General features: G+C 38.5%; 1 long non-coding RNA gene across 1 annotated transcript in view; it reads right to left on the bottom strand.

Moving 5' to 3' along the window:
• Nucleotides 1-1894: 1894 nt before the first annotated feature.
• The window catches only part of LOC133094809 (uncharacterized), a 466764-nt gene continuing 451853 nt past the window's right edge, over nt 1895-16805 (bottom strand). Inside the window, exon 4 of the long non-coding RNA XR_009701506.1 lies at nt 1895-2022. This is a non-coding gene — a long non-coding RNA (uncharacterized LOC133094809). The remainder of the gene's footprint in view (nt 2023-16805) is intronic.

Genomic DNA, 16805 nt, shown 5'->3' with positions numbered 1-16805 from the left:
CTGATTTCCTACAAAAAACTAAGTGAATAAAAAAGACACAGATACACATCTTGGGTGAAAATTCCGAGTTTTTCAAAACACCACTGAGGCGATTAATGGCTTCCTTGATTTTCAACCCTTTAATTTCTGATATCTACTCAGCACGGTGAGTTAAATAAACACATTGCTTTGGTCAAACACTGAGGAATCGTTTCATTATGTTATGCTTTAGAGAATATGTTTCTCCCAGAGTCAGGAGAAGTTAGAGCCAGACTATCTCAGTTGAGGACTTTGGGGAGGGTCAAGGGTCATGAAAAGACTGGAGAAAAGGAAATGAGGCACAGAGCCTGAGGCACTGGCTTGGGAAGGGGGCAGAGATAAAGCTCCTGACCAGATGAGGGAGAAAAGCAATAGTTCTAAAAGAGACAGCTAGATGCCAACAGGTCCATGATCAGGGAATGGCGAGGATGCTATGAACCTAACTAAGGCAAGAAGTTTAGGATTTGAAGGTAGGGCATTCTAAAGTTTGTAAGTGGATGGGGGTTTACATTTAGAAAAACGCAGGAAGAATGAAAACCAAAATTTAAAGAGTACATTTGCAACCGTTTACTGGACAAATCGACAAGACAGCCACAAGGCTGTAGAGTGTGCTGGTCAAAACTATGGCATCTGGAGTTAGTCAGCTTTGGGTTGGAACCTTATTTTCTCTACCACCTCCTGTCTTGGTGACCTTGGGTGAGTTTCTTAACTTCTTAATGCTTCAGTAATAATATTAATAATAATAGCGACAAAAGTAAAAATAAAGAGTAAACACTTCCTAGTGATCATGAGACAATGAAATAAAAGTACACGGAGGGCTTAGCACAGTGCCTGGCATGAGTAAGGGATCCATACATGTAAGCACTACCATTACTACCTTTAATTACTCAACAATTGCACATAATCTGCCGTATCAAGCTGTCGGTCAATATAGCTATAGAACGCAGCTAATAGAGTTCTGTGTCTGTCTTGCTTAGGAGTATATTCACAGATATTAACACAGACCTGTCTTCTTGTAAAATACTCAATAACATTATTTGAATGAATGCATGAATCAAGGTCATGATGATCCAAAAGTCATTTTTTGTTTTATGTTGTAAAAACCCAGATATATTCCAGGTGTCCCTCTTGGACTTGACACTGTGAATAACAAAGCAGGTGAACTAGACTCATTTCAAAAAGACCTGGAAAGACACCCACCATCCCAACCTGGAAACCAACTCTCAGTGCATGCTGGACTTAGGCAGCGTCAACACTGAGTTATGTATGTCAGCTGGTAGGCTCCTATCTTCCAGAAAACCAAGAAAGTAATAAATAGCATGTTTGAACTTTTTAAAGCCCTTGTCTAGCGGGTGACCATGAAAGTATGGTAAAAGCCTTGTGTCTATGCTTTCTGGCTCCTGCTAAGCTATAGGTGCATTGACACGAAAAAGAAAGTATCAAAAGACGGAGTGATATCAACAAAGATATTGAAAGAGTCTCCCAGATAAACTTCCATCCAATGACATCAAAGTAGGCAATACTCTAGACTATATTATCAGTTTTATTGCCCAATATCTCTGTGCAATTGAGCACTGGAATGAGCACAAATAACAACTTTCACACTAAATAATGGCTCAAACAACTCTAAAAGGACCAGACAGACAGGTGAAACATCAATGTCTAGCTTTGGATACAACACCATGGAAAGAGGCAGTAAAAGACTATCAGGAGAGAGTATTCAGAAGTGTCAGCAAACGCTAGTCATAGTAGCGTGCACTCTTACGATTTTATCATTGCCATCTAAAGTGAAGGCTCACTTTTGAATTAGTGTGAAATACAGTGGCATTTTTAAATCAAAAAGTTTTAAAATGACACTCTACCTGCAAGGCACAACATGAATGACTGCAGCACCAGCAGTTCCCATGGCAACCTCATCTTCAGTTTCTGAGGTCAAAGGAGTTTCAAGTCCAATAACAGGTGAATAAAATAGCTGTTTCTTTTAAGTTGTATTCAACCTTTAATCTGTGGGAGAGAAGAGACATTACAATGAGATTTGAGAATACTTCTCCTTGTGCTCTCTGCAAATTTATCTTTACTTGAGTACAAATAAAAATGACTTCTGGAAAACTACTATTGAAGAAGAGAGAGCATGTTAAATTTTGAATATGAAGCAAATAAGGCTCCTTTCCTGCTTCCCAATAATACTTGGGCAGAGACTGAAGCTGGTAGGTCCCTGTGGCTACTGAGTGCAGGTAAGAACAGCTTCTGATCAGATGTGAACCAACCCTTTCCAGTCCCTTAGTTTCCAGGCCCTGTTCTTATTTACTTTCCAATTAATAATACACCCAAAATAGTGAATACAGAAGAAATTCCACTGAACAAAACGGGGCTAGCATTGGTGGACTTTAAGGAGAAATTCTGAAGTCTTAGAATGGAGTTACATGTGTGAAAAATTATAACTACCCCATCAATTCAAACATTTTTTTCCCCAATGCTCCATGTTTCATCCCCAAAATGCAACAGAGATGTGCAGCTCCAGTGCCTACAGAGAAAAATCCTACGAGTAGCTGTCTACTAGGTTCTTTTGGACAAATCCAGAGCATGAGTAAGAACAGTCATTCTTCCGTTAGCCAGGAATCTTAAAACAGGAGAACTCCGTGGTGAAGAGAGGCTGCTTGTTCTGTGTACGATGTACAAAGCAGGTAAGTGGATGGGTGAAGCAGGCAGCATTCACGGGCCCTTGGGAGGGCAAGGGCACATCCTGTCTGAAGGGGCAGGTACCCCCCCAGCTCATACTGATGGCTAACGTGTGGGGCATAGACCTAGGGTTGCAGGAGCACTTACAACTTTTCAAAGAAAAGTTGAAAATATTATTGTATTTTGAAAATCTCTCAAGTTTTAAATGTTGGAAACCACTTCAAAAGATTCTTTTAAAACATTGAGGGAGCAAACACCACCAAATTGCCTTCAGGTGCCACAGTTTTGCAACATGACCTCGGTAAAACAGAACTCACGCTGTGCTTGGCTTGCTCTCATCCACTCATCCCTTCTCCCATCCATCCTGTGAGCCAGCCATGGATTTATGCATCTGTGGAGTGCCTTTTGCTTGCCAGACACTAGTGAGGCACCGGACCTGCCAAAATGGAGATCCCAGCTGTATGTAGCCGTAAGAATCTCCTACTCCAGTGGGGTCAGTTACCTGCAGTTTCATAAAACTGCAACACAACATGCCATTTTGAAGGAAGGAGGACAGTTTCTGGACTTCATAAAGGAGATGAGCTCCTACTGGTGTTTGAAAGATGAGAAGGATGCTTCTTCCTATTCATCGTTTAACCAAATAAGGGAGAAATCTAGGAAAGCAGAAGACACACTCTGTTTACAGCTTGGGCGGTAACAAGTTGCCTGGTCCTGGTTATGCACCCCACCCCGCCTCTCTCCCAAGGTTGTTTCAAAAGAAACTTCCTGGTTAAGTAAATGAAACCTCTTTGAAAACCACACAGCACCATACGAATGCTAGATATGATTATTATTGTAGCCCTGATATTTTTTAAGCTGATGATAACCTGGGTCTTCTCCTCTCACTGCCACTTACCAGGAAAACACTGAGCGAACACAGGTTTACATGAGAGCATGGATCAACATGGACTAACATGAGCTCCTCAATCAAGGGCTCTTAGCATTAATTGATGCCACGTGGTCACTCAGAAGCCTTTATGTTTACCATGAAGCTAAGAGAAAGTGAAGAACCATCATTAGAGAACTCGTCTTTCTTTTGTGCCCTTTAATAGCTCAGTTTCTGATAAAGCCAGACTAGATACGTTGTGAAGACAAAAGGGACTCTTAACTTCTGATGTGCTGACGTGGCTGAAAAGTGGCCCGTGTCTCTAACTGGATATGTTCAGATACTCTTCTGACATGCATGGTGATTAGGCCATTTTAGATAAACAGGATGTGCTGATCAATGAAAACTATTAATGTCTTTAGCAAATGATCAGGGTATTAATAATTAATTTTGTGACGGAAATGTCATCTCAGACCAGCGGACTGATCTACATTGTTAAGCAGTTTCTTGAAGCAATTAAAATTAGCTTAGAAAATGTATCCAATTACACCATTAAGATTGAATTCAAGATAGGATGCTATTTACAGTGTGTGTTCTGTTAAGAGCTGTAGATTTTTAAGGACAAAGGATTTCAAGAACCCGACTGGCGTTTATTTACATCCAGGTAGGTAAGGCTCACCTTCACTAATCAGAAATAATGGGGTCGTTGATGGTAATTCGTCTGGTGGGCAGTCGTAACCAGAGCACAGGGTTTTCTGAAGGGAGCTGAAGATTCATGAATCTCATGTGGGACTGTGGTGCAGGATACAAAGTTTCATAATTTCAGTTTTTCTGCCAGAACCAGAAAGCAAGCTGTGGGATGAGGCGAGAGTTATGGCAGTAATAGATCTCCCCTGCAGCCTGGAGCTCTCTCTGGTTTACCCTAAGGTGGCTGTAGGAAAAGGTGTACTCAGCACTAACTCTGGGACCTTGACCAAGAATTAGACTCGTAAATCCTGGGGAGGGGGCCACACAATGAAACGGGACTGGGTTGCTTTCTCTGGCTGAGCCAGAAGGATATGAATAATTGAGAATCCCACAGTTTATCTGTACACATTGCTCCACACAGCAAAACTCCTCCAGCCTCCAACACTTCAAACAATTCTTATATAGCAAGAGTCATGCTAAAGAACTCAGTCTAAAGTGTGTAAGACAAATCATGATGCAGTTCTTCCTTAAACATCTTGGTTTCCAAGAATCTACATGCAGGGTCTCATTATATAATGACTGCTTTTAGCACTTTGCTAAATTAAAATTCTGCTGGTATCCAAATGCTCTAATTCAGCTCAACAAATAAGCAGGTGTGCTTACTGGGGGCAGGGACAGTGCTAGGGGGTGGAGGGGCAGAGGTGATGGAGGTGAGAGCCCTGTCCTCAAGGAGCTCACTGTCTACTTGGCGAGAAAGGCGATTAAACCAGGCATTATATTTCAGTGGGATTCACATAATAAGTCTATTAAGGACAAGGTGCTAAGGATGCTAAAGGAACATCATCTAACTGAGCCAGGGGGTGGGGTAGGGCAGGGGCTTCAAGAATACTCTCCAAAGGGGCTAACAGTTTGAACTGTGTCTTAAAGGATAAATAAGAGGGAGGAAGGAAATTCTAAGCCAAGTGACAAGGGCAACCGACAGGCATGAGAATTTAGAGAATCTTCAAGTTACTGCAACACAAGAAAATGGAAGAAGCACAATGGGCGGACTCACACGTGTGCTCTAATCTTGGCCCTACATTCTCCAGCTGTGTGGCTCATCTGTAAAATAACAACAATACCCATCATCCAGGCTTACTGTAAGGATTAGTGAGAGGGTATGGAAGGCACCAAGGTCAGGGCCTTGACACTTAGTAGCCACCCTTGCTAAACATAGTACAGCACTGCCTAAGCCAGGTACCTGATCCCCAAACAGCCTTGAATGTATATTAAAGAGTTTGGACCTGAATCTGAAGACTAGGAGAGGGTGGAAATGACTTTAAACAGGGGGAAGTTCTGAATAAAGTTGGTTTCCCTGTATGGGGATCTGCTTTACATGCAATCCCCAGAAGCAGAGAATATCTATTTTCCCCGTTGCTTGTCTCCTCTGCTCAACAGGTGAACTCTAATTACTAAGTATACTTCCAATATTCAACACATTTTTTCAAAACCTCATGGCAGTAAGACAGAGTGGGAAAACACTGGATTTGGAATTAAGTGAATTGAGTTCTTTCTTCCTGGTTTTGCCACCAGTTATCAATTTTGGGGAAGCCACAACCTTTGGAAACATATTTGCTTATCTATAGTTTGGGACTCATACCATGAGCCCTATCTTTCTCACACGTGTGTTGTAAGATTTAACTGACCTATGTTTTGAAAGTGAATATCAATTATTCTTATTGTGTAGATTCTAATTCAAATCCCCTCCGAGATTTTAAACTTTACAAAGGTAGTAATATTTGTTTTTTCATAGGTATTTAAGAGGCTCATGGAGAATTACATGGCACAGAACAGGCAGTCAATAAATAGTATGTAAATCAAAGAATAAATTTAACATCTTTCATGGATCTACTATGTACTTTTACATTCCCTTCTTATTTAACCTTCATCACAACCCTGGAGGTCAGGTATCACTAATCTTCTTTAAAATTATAATCTTGGAAATTAGACTATGAATGGAACTTGTTCAAGGTCAAACATCTAGAAATCATCAGAGCCAGTATTCAAACCTAGGTCTTCATACTTCAAGTACTGTGCTCTTTTCTACCACAGCAACAGAAATGTAAATAAATCAATGTGTCTTTAAAGGGGTGCCATAAAGTTCTGGTGGTAACCCTTCTAACTCTGCTTTTCATGTTGCCCTTCTGCAGAATAGAAGCCAGATACCAGGGAGCAGAGGTACAGAATCTGCATAATATTCATAATGCAAAGTAGAGCATGGGTTTCAGAGCTGAGACCTTGTCAGAAGACTGCATTTCACTAGTGTGAATTCACAACTCCTTGTGAGAGCACAGCTGGGAATGCTTCTTTCCCTCTAAACGTAAGAACAACAGGAACATTTGTTTTCTTCCTAATGATTATTTAGGATGCAGCCATTCTTAAGGCAAGAATTTTAAAAAGGATCATCCACAGTTCCCAGTGTACAGCTGAGCATTTTCTAACTCTACAATTAACTAATAAGCGGTGCAAGTCAATCATAATGGCGAGGAAGCAGTGAGCAGAACTGAAAGCAGGAGACACATTCAGCTTCCTCAGAAAGCAACCTGTCAATCATTTCAAGGGAAAACGGCATATAGTCAAATCTTAATATTCAGCCAGTCAACAAATATTTATTGAGTGCTCATTATTCAAATGGTAATATGCAGAATGCGAAGAGTCAAGGTCAAGGCCTCTGCCCACAAAAGGATGACAACTCAGCTGGGTAGAAAAGATTACTGACTATATAACTTAGTTTATATGCCAACTTAGGGGTACAAAATAATCTATACTTTCTATCCTTATGGTATCTGGTCTACAGGTTCTTCTTGGATAATGAAAATTCATATCAATCAAATTGGCTTAATAGATTTTCTCCTTGTACCAGCTTTTTACTCTATCTTCTACATGAAACATATTTCCATGTCTATTTCCTTGAGGTCTTCCCTACTTCGGTGGAGACTGAAATAAGTAGTCTGCCAGGAATGTGAAAAAATGTGTGTTGCTTGGTTTCTCTTTGGATTGCTTGTCCCAAGCATCTGAAAGTATTAAGAGGACAGTGTAAAGAAGATATAAAAGGGACTGGATAATACATTTGGAAAACTGCACTTATTAACCAACAGGTAGGCACGCATGAGATGGAATTCCTTATGTAGATGGTACCCAGCTACTCAGTGGCTGATTGGGACTCTATTTCCATCATAAGATCACATTACAGAGGACTTTGAGGACAGAGGGTCAGCTAAATGGGAACAATTATCCCCATTTTTAAAGGCTTTCTAGGCAAAATGGTGTCTGCCACTTGTGGCAATTCTAACCAGAAATATGATGATTACATTAAGACTCACTCTGGCATAAAAGCCAGCTAGCCAACATCTTATCAACTCAGTCACTGAAGGATATCTTTTAGACATTCTGAGAGCCAAAAGAATTCTACACACTATTTATGAAAAATCCCATATTAAAGTTTCTTAGAATATATACGCACTACCACTTTCTCAACAAATTTTCTCCTTATAAAACCTTGTTCTCCTTTGATGTTAGACCTTTACACTTTGCTACTCAGGAGACCATCTTAAAAACAAGAACTGAAGTCATTGCAATAATCAAAGTGTGTTATTTCAAAAGATCACTGGATTAAAAAAAAAAAAAAAGATCACTGGATTGAGATTCAGAACAACTGGGTTCCTAGCTCACTGCTGTTATTTACTTGCTGGGCAAGTTTCTGTACCAATAAAAGCGGTCTGGATCAGACTGTTTCTAAAAATCGTTTAAGTCCTGTTGCCTCATTACATCAGAAAAACGGTGTGTATTCAAAAGATTTAATTCAATAAATGAATGGTGGTCACTCTGCCTTTGTCATCACCAATTAGACATCTCACAATTTCTCAGATGACATCATCTTCTCATGCGTCAAAGTTGTCTGAGATACACTGCTTTTAAGTTCTATGTATGGTGCCGTTACTGCAATGTAATCCCAGGCCACAAATACATATTCACCATTCATGGTCTCCATCAGGTAATCACTTACTGTACTACTTTCTAAAGCTGTACTTAATTTTTACTTTTATTAAAGTAATACATCAACGTAGCTTAAATACCTACTCCTACTCCCCTCAGAGAACTGCTTCCCAAGGAAAATAGGTTGCCTTTCTGATATGTATCGCAATCTTCACAAAAAAAATGCTTATACTACTATATCTTGATTTGGGGGTCTTATGTATTATTAGTTTCTTTTATGGATGACAATAATTCAGCTTTCTCATATAATCACTCCCAATGACAGACACACATACACAACACACACACAAACGCCTGGTTCCACTGTTGCCCAAATTTAGTTACATCATTTAATTTGGTTAATAATTTTTCAACAGAGTCCCAGAGTAAACTGCTTATGCTTCCTTTCTGTAATAGTTGGGTTTTTAAAGACTTAATAATTTCCTCTTTATTTGCTTAGGTTTCTAAGTATATATTACAGATACATTCTAAACATTCTATCATATCTAATGCTTTCATTATGTTCAAACACACCTTGTAGCCCATCAGCTTTAATAAATACTTATTTAGGACATGTAGATACTGAACACTTTTACATTTCAGTTGAAAAACAAACAGATATGGTTCGTGTTCTAGCATCTTTTAGATGAAAACAGAAAAGCCTTGCATTCAAAGATATAATTAAATACATTATGCAATTATTCATATATGAAATTTACATATTTGTGAGTTTCCAATACAACATATGTAATTAAAAAGCAACATAAAAGGATATGTGATTAAACTATTAAACAACGTTGGAGGCAATGTAATGGTAGAATGTAATATGAAATAACTGAGGAGATGATAATAGATATCCCTTACGAAGCACTTATTATATAGTAGTCCCTTATTAAGTATCAACACATATAATCTTTAAAACAACCCTTTAAGTAGACAACAATATCATTTTAAAGATTAAGTATGTTGTCTTTAGTTAGAGCTGAGAAGTAATGGAGATAGGACATAAACTCTGAATATTTTCCCCAGAAGTTTACTGAAGTATATTTTACATACACTGATAGGCATTCTTTACAGTGTAAAGTTTAATGAGATTTCAAAAATTTATGTAGTCATATCACTACTATACCACCAAGATGTTGAATATTTCCATCACCCTAGAAAGCAACCCTAAAAGTTTAACTTCGGAGTATAGATGTTTATCCATTCTCCTGAAATTCTCCCAAATAGTTATAACACAGGCTTATTAACTGTAGTACATATAAGATACGTGTTTTTTTCTTCCTCTTATTTAGACTGCTTCTCTGATACTTCATCTTCCCTTTAGAATATCATTCCCATATTAGTATACTCTCAGTACAACAGAAATGAGAACAAAAGTAGATCACAGCAGAAGACAGGAAAAGACACGGCACCTCCATGGCCCCTTCCCAGGGAAAGCAATGCTAATTGAGCATGGCACCTTCTCCCACTTAGCCCAAGGGCAGTCCCAGAATCTTTTCCAGGTAGCATTTCAAGCAGGCACAACAAAATCAATACGGTTTGTAAGTAACATAAAAACTTCTTTGCCTTCCCTATGGTGGTTGAAAACATCAGCTTTAGAATCACACAAGCCAGCTTTAAATCCCAGCTCTACCATTTAGTTGTTGACCTTGGGCAAGTCATTTAACCTAGGCTAGCCTTACTTTTCTCTTCAGCAAAGTGACGGTGATGATTCAGGGCTGTTGAAAGGAATATAAGAGAAAATCTCTTTAGTTGGATTCTGCTAAAAAAGTTGAGCATGGCTTTGAGAAGGTAAACTTGTTGGGAAAAGAAGATGGACAATCAGCGGAAGCACCTGGCTTCAGGAGACACATGGATGCAGGAAGCTCGTTGTGACAAAGGGGAAAAACCCATGACCCACTGCATTCCCACCTGAGCATCAGAGCAGAGTGCGTGGAGGAACCTGGGGAATTTGGGGGGGGGGGCGGAAATGACATTTCCCAGAGACGCCAGTCTTAGTCTTGCTTTCTGGGTAATGGGAAGTAAACTTTGCAAACTTTCTCAAGGATGCTACCAACAGAGCAGGAAAGAAGCGTTCTTAGCAATCATCTCACGTTTGTTTTCCTTCTGCCCACTGGTGTGCTGCAGAGTGCCAATTCTGCTAAACTCCCAAATAAATCACTGGTAATGAAGCATGTTGCACATACAGACAGCAACAGGCATTTTTTAATCACCTAAACCAAAGAAGAGCTAAAGGTAAGCACAAAACACTCTAATACCTAATATATTAGCTGTCAGATTTAAAGTGGAAAGAATCGTGTGACTTTCAGAGCTTTTACTTGGATGCACTTAGTGGGGAAGTAAAGCTACCAGTATATTCATCACTATGCACAGCTTGCTGATTGCTTGGACAGCCAAATCAGATAGGTGGTAGCCTAAAACAGAGTCTGTATCTACTTAATCAGAAGTAGAAATAAGACTGCAAACATAAATGCACAAATTATGACAGGCTATAAAAATAAACAGGCTAAAATCATTTATCCTCTGTACTTCACTCACAGATTATTAACTAAATTTCTACTAATTGACATGCCACATGATACAGAAATGAATAAGACACACATAGTCTGCCCTCATGGAGCTTATTTTATTCTACTGGCGGTGTAAATAACACAGTGCTCTAGGGGGGCTGGTAACAGTGGACAACCAGGAAAGCGTGTCAGTAAGAATCAAGAGTGTATATGACCTTTGGAAACAGACCTATGTTCAAATCTTGGTTTTCTATATCCAATGCCTGAAATGTTTTGGAAAAGTTATTTGGATGCTCCAATTTTTTGTCTATAAGATGGAGACTGCCATCTACTGCAGAAGTGCATAGGGAAGTATGTGAGCTAATGCATGGAAAATGGTTAGCACTCTAAGACAGTCTTAACATCGACTTTGTCTTACCTAGGGGAAGCTTAGAAGTCTAAGTGGAGTGTGGGACATGAAACTACCCTACTCTTTAGTGAAGTGGTGAAACAGGATTTATATTCATAGCCTGCCATCTCGTGAAATGGTAAACAAATTACATTCTAGATCCTGTGCTATTATTTATAGAAATAAATATACTGGAACATTCATCTAAATAAAATTTGATGAGTAAACACAGTATGTTAGGCACTTGATGTCATAGTAGACAAAGTCCCGTCATCATGGAGTTTGCATTCTGGTGCACTTTCCAGTTTATTTGCCCATGGAACTCATTTTCTTGAAGAATAAGCTAAATTCCTATAGGCACACCTCAGCATCATTCTCATTTGGTCTAGGAATGCATGCAGATGATAGGACGTTTCCAGATCATTTGACAAACTCTTTTGAATTCTTTTTTGGTATCGAATAGTTTTCCAGAAATCCACTGCATATTATACAAAACTATTTAAGCAAGTGCTCACCTCCATTTTCTTGTTTTATTTTTTTTTTGCACCCTGATCTGTAACTCAGGCATGAAAGATGATAGAGAGAGAAAACGACAAGCTTTTTTCTTGAGTACATACTACGTCTGTTACTATCCAAAGATTTTACATGAACTATGTAATCGTCACAGTAACTTGAGGAGGTAGGTATATCATTATTCCCATTTGTCAAAGAAGAAAGTGAGGCTTGGAGAGGCAAGTGAGTCAGTTACTTCTTTGGTATTCCTTCCACTGCTTTCTCCTAGACCTGTAAGTTGCTAACTTCTTCTCAGCCTATTGTATCAGGGCCGATAGCGGTGATATTCCAAAATAAAAATAGAGGAGACAGCTGGTAAACCTCTGTGCGAAGGGTGCCTTTCTCTGCATTGGTGGGGATATTTCATCATCAGAAACAAACTAATGAGACTGAATTATTGCATATGGATCCAGAATCATTAGCATGCCAAGGGACACTTTCCCCCCTTATAAGAACAGCAGAAATTGCAAATGTGACAGTTTAAAAAAAGGTTTTTATAGCCCTTATCAATGCATGGTTATTCATCGGTTAGTTTAATAGCCAAAATAGGTAGAAAGTGATCAATGTGCTCTTTGTTTAATCAGGGTGACTTAGGCCAAATTGAGCAAACATTAGTTGGTTCTCAGGGAACGAGATTTCAGGCCTGGCCTGTCACATATAAAGCAGATGTCCCTGTAGTTCTGGGTGTGAGATGAGCACATGCTGCCAATCTACTTTAACCATTCTACTTATGTTCTTATTTAAAATGTGATAGAGTGATCATTTCCAGTTATAAAGTGGCTTTTATCTGAGAATCTCCAAAGGACAGTGTATTAAGTCTACACTGTTTGGGATGAGGGATAGGTTCCAGTATTATAATTTTTAGGCAGGGAAACTGAGGTATAAAAGAGTATAGTGAGTATACAATACTTAGTAAATTAAGAATAAATACACGCGTCTTTGTCTAAAGCTAAGACTCGGGGGGAAAAGAATAATTTGACATGAGGAAACTTAGCCAACTCCCTCTTAACCAAGTGGTCAAGGCTGACATCACTAGTGCCAATTCATATTGGCCTCAAGCCCCCTCTGCCATGGAGCACTGAGGGGGACACAGTATTCGTGTGTGGTCTCCTTGCAAACAACGCCTAAGCTCAGTGTGATCATGAGAAAACATCAGACAGTTGAGTAAGGTGCTACAACATAACTGACCAGCGGTCTTCAAAAGTGCCAAGATCACCAAAGGAAAGACTAAGGAATTGTCATGAATTAAAGGACAGTACAAAGAAATGAATATTGCAAACAAGGTGGGATTCTGGATTAGATCTTGGAAGAGAAAGAGGACATTAGTAGAAAAACTGGTGAACTTTAAATAAGGCTTGCTGTTTCATTAACTGAATGGTACCAATGTCACTTTCCTGCTTTTGATCACTATATTATGGCCATGTAAGATGTTAACACTAGGAAAACCAGCGTGAAAAGGAACTCTGTAGCCCTTTTTGTAACTGTCCTATAATTATTTCAAAATAAAGCTAATACTGCATCAATTATTTCCTAGCCTGAGAGTAAAATTTTGAAAAAAGAAAATCCATTTTTGGTTTTTATAACAGTGGATCTATCCTCCTTGAAAGATATGTGCACACATAATGCCAGTTTAGACATTATATTTAGGTACACCACATCATTTCTAGAGAAAGTTCAATGATCATGAAAGTGCTCACAGGAGACACATCGGTCAAAGGAAAAATTATGTAGGAAAAAAAAATGTCTGGATGCCCAGGCTGCAATCCATATTGACAATACTGACTTTCTTCCAATTTAATTGAAATTAGACTGCTGAATAGACAAGTTAAGGTATGAAAAAAAAAGTTTACTCTGCTTTTCTTAATGAAGAAAAAATAAAGCCAGAATTCTTTACTTCTTGTATGTTAAAAACACAACACCCAGGTTTTCCCTAAACTTTTTATTTAGTATCACTGTGAGCTCTTTGTAATGACATGTGAGATCTATGTAAAGAGAGAAAAGTATGAAGATGGGAATACTTGTAATACTATATCATATTTTTTCATGACATCAAACTTCCTCCCTAAATAAGCAGTCTAGGTCTGCTGTTGGTAAAATAAAATGTAGCAATTCTATTTACCTAGGGAAACTAAGACATAGTTGAATTATCTATGAAAACATTTTTGAGAATATAATTCTAATTAGTGATAACTTCAACTTTGAGGCTATTTCAGAGATGTGGCAAACAACAAAAGAATGATCTAAATAGTTGTAGTTACTGAGGAAAATTCAATTCCATGACCTATGTTAAAGTGTATTCTTACACACAGTTCAAGTTTTTATATTATTGCCTCCCAGTCCTTCACTTACTACACCTCAGCCGCAAGTTTCAGGAAAGTATTTTCAAGTGTAGGAAGAAACTTGATGAAATATGTCCTCCTGGTGCCTAAGTTTATATAACTGTAAATATATGTAAGTTCTCATCTGACCCTCGCTAGCATCACATTTCAGGCTCAGACTGTACCTCAAGTTACCTTAGAGAAGCTCTGCTAGAGGAAAACCAAAAACTACTTGGGAACCAGTAATCTTGAAGGATGAGAAAAAATAACCTGCATAAATACAATGAAATAGCCTTCCAAGTGTCTAGCTGAGTGCAGGAAGGCAGATTTTTCCTAATCAAAAATGAATATTTTTGTATGTACTTTAACTATGTTCCTAGCCCACAGTAAGCCCTCAAGTGGGGCGGTAGCAATGGTAGTGGAAATGCATCAGGTTGTAATGACAGACTTGTGTTACTTCAAAGCTCTGGCACCAATTCCTCCCAAGAGATGCTACTTTCTCCTGAGTTCACACAATTGAGGAATGAGTCTGGGAGCCACGGTGAGCATGCTCAGAGAAACCAGGAAAATAATCAGAGAAGAAATGCATTGCTTCTGTTGATATTAATAGGGACCCCCAGGAAGCCCCTCTTTGATCCAAATCCCCAAAACCTTAACCCATGGCTTCGTCCCACTACTTTTTAACACCTAATCTTCCATCACAACCACAGAACTCCACACACCCTTCAGTATGGACATTAGAAGTTGCACTTCTGAGCAATCTTAAATAGCCAGAATAAAATATAGAAACAGTATATAAGTCATATACATTATATATACATATCTATGTGTGTATATATATCTGATTGTGAATATATATATATACATATCTATGTGTGTATATATATCTGATTGTGAATATATATATATACATATCTATGTGTGTATATATATCTGATTGTGAATATATATATACACATATCTATGTGTGTATATATATCTGATTGTGAATATATATTATGATTGTGACATACGTACTATATATATACACACATATGTATACAAACACACACATATATGTGTGTGTGTGTATATATATATACACAGGATATCTCAGGGTCCAGTTGTCAACACAGAATAATTTGTTCTATACAAGAAAAGTGTTTTAAAAAAAAAAACCCTTCACATCTTTGTAAGTGCTTCACTGTGCTAAGTGGACATATTTCACACATTGTTATTCAGTAAACAAAACATTATGCTACATTCTAGTTGAGAATAACTTCCAGAAATACCTCATGCATTTGTAAATGAACAGTGCAGGTGAACAAGGACAGGCAGGGTCTGCAATTATTCCTGTGTATATTTATATGCCCACCAGTTCTGTTGTCTTTTTTTTTTTTTTAAACATCTTTATTGAAGTATAATTGCTTTACAATGGTGTGTTAGTTTCTGCTTTATAACAAAGTGAATCAGTTATACATATACATATGTTCCCATATCTCTTCCCTCTTGCATCTCCCTCCCTCCCACCCTCCCCATCCCACCCCTCTAGGTGGTCACAAAGCACCAAGCTGATCTCCCTGTGCTATGCGGCTGCTTCCCACTAGCTATCTAGACTTAAGGGAAAGCTCTTCTAGGTTAATTGCTGTTGCTAAGGAAAAGGCCCAGGTTTGCCTTCACAGTTAATCATTTCCTTCAGGTGCAACAATCAGGCTGGCCTCTTGGGGTCAACTTTTGTCTAAAGACAAATGCCTAGTAAAGTCTCCTTTCATTTTTCTAAAAATACTTATTATTCACTCTTTAAAATTTTTCAATATCCCCAAATAAAGAGAGTTTAATATTTCTAATGGCAACCAGATAATTCCAGGAAAAAATATTCCCTGCCTCTTGGATTCTTAACATAACATAGGAGGCTGGGCAGCATGTTACCTGTCTGAAGGAAGAATGTGAGTAATGGGTCATCAATGGCAGATTCCCTGGGAAAGCTATAGGTCAGCTTAAGAAAAGTCCCATATCTGAGCAGCCCAGATCCCTCTGGTCCATTCTCCACATTTCAGCCACAGCTATGTTACCAGAGTGTAAATACGATAGAGCCACATTCTCCAACCTTCCACTTACCTTCAATACCTTTACAGAACCAGGAAAGACCTGCTTAATTCAACCTCCCACCCATCTCTGCAGCAGACACCTGTCTTAGAGCTCTACTGCGTGACAGCTGGATAGGTCTGGCAATCTTGCCTCCTTATCTCTGTTCCTGCTTCTTTCCCACTTCTCTGTAGCTAGCTTGAAATTTATACGCAGATGAACTTCCTCTGAAAGTCTTCTCTGACCTCTTAATTATGATTTTACTTCTCATACGTGCTTTGACAACATTCAGAATTTCTATTAGAGCAGTTATCATATAGTATTATAACTTTTGTCTTTATCCTCCTTTGTTATTATAAATGCCCAGAAAGGAGAAACAAAGTCTGTCTCATTCATCCATGTACTGAGAAAGTAAGCCCAAAGTAAATATATCTTGAATCAACTTAAACTGTAACACATTTAATTACTTAGGAGAAGGCAGAGTAAGTCCAATAGCTCAAATTGCCAGCAGGGAGTAATACAATTTGAACCTAAAAAAAGAATAATCAGAAAATTACTCAGAACTAGTTAAGAAGGTTAGGACTTTACCCTGGCTACTTTTGTGGACAAGAGTTTGTGAGTTGGCTTGGGAATTTAACAAGATTTCAATAAAGATATGCCTATGATAATCTATATAGATAGTTAAATTATAAGTTTGGAAACTTGCT

The sequence above is a fragment of the Eubalaena glacialis genome, chromosome 7 (assembly GCF_028564815.1).
Source record: "Eubalaena glacialis isolate mEubGla1 chromosome 7, mEubGla1.1.hap2.+ XY, whole genome shotgun sequence".
Lineage (NCBI taxonomy): Eukaryota > Metazoa > Chordata > Mammalia > Artiodactyla > Balaenidae > Eubalaena > Eubalaena glacialis.
This window is presented reverse-complemented; position numbering and strand designations above follow the sequence as displayed.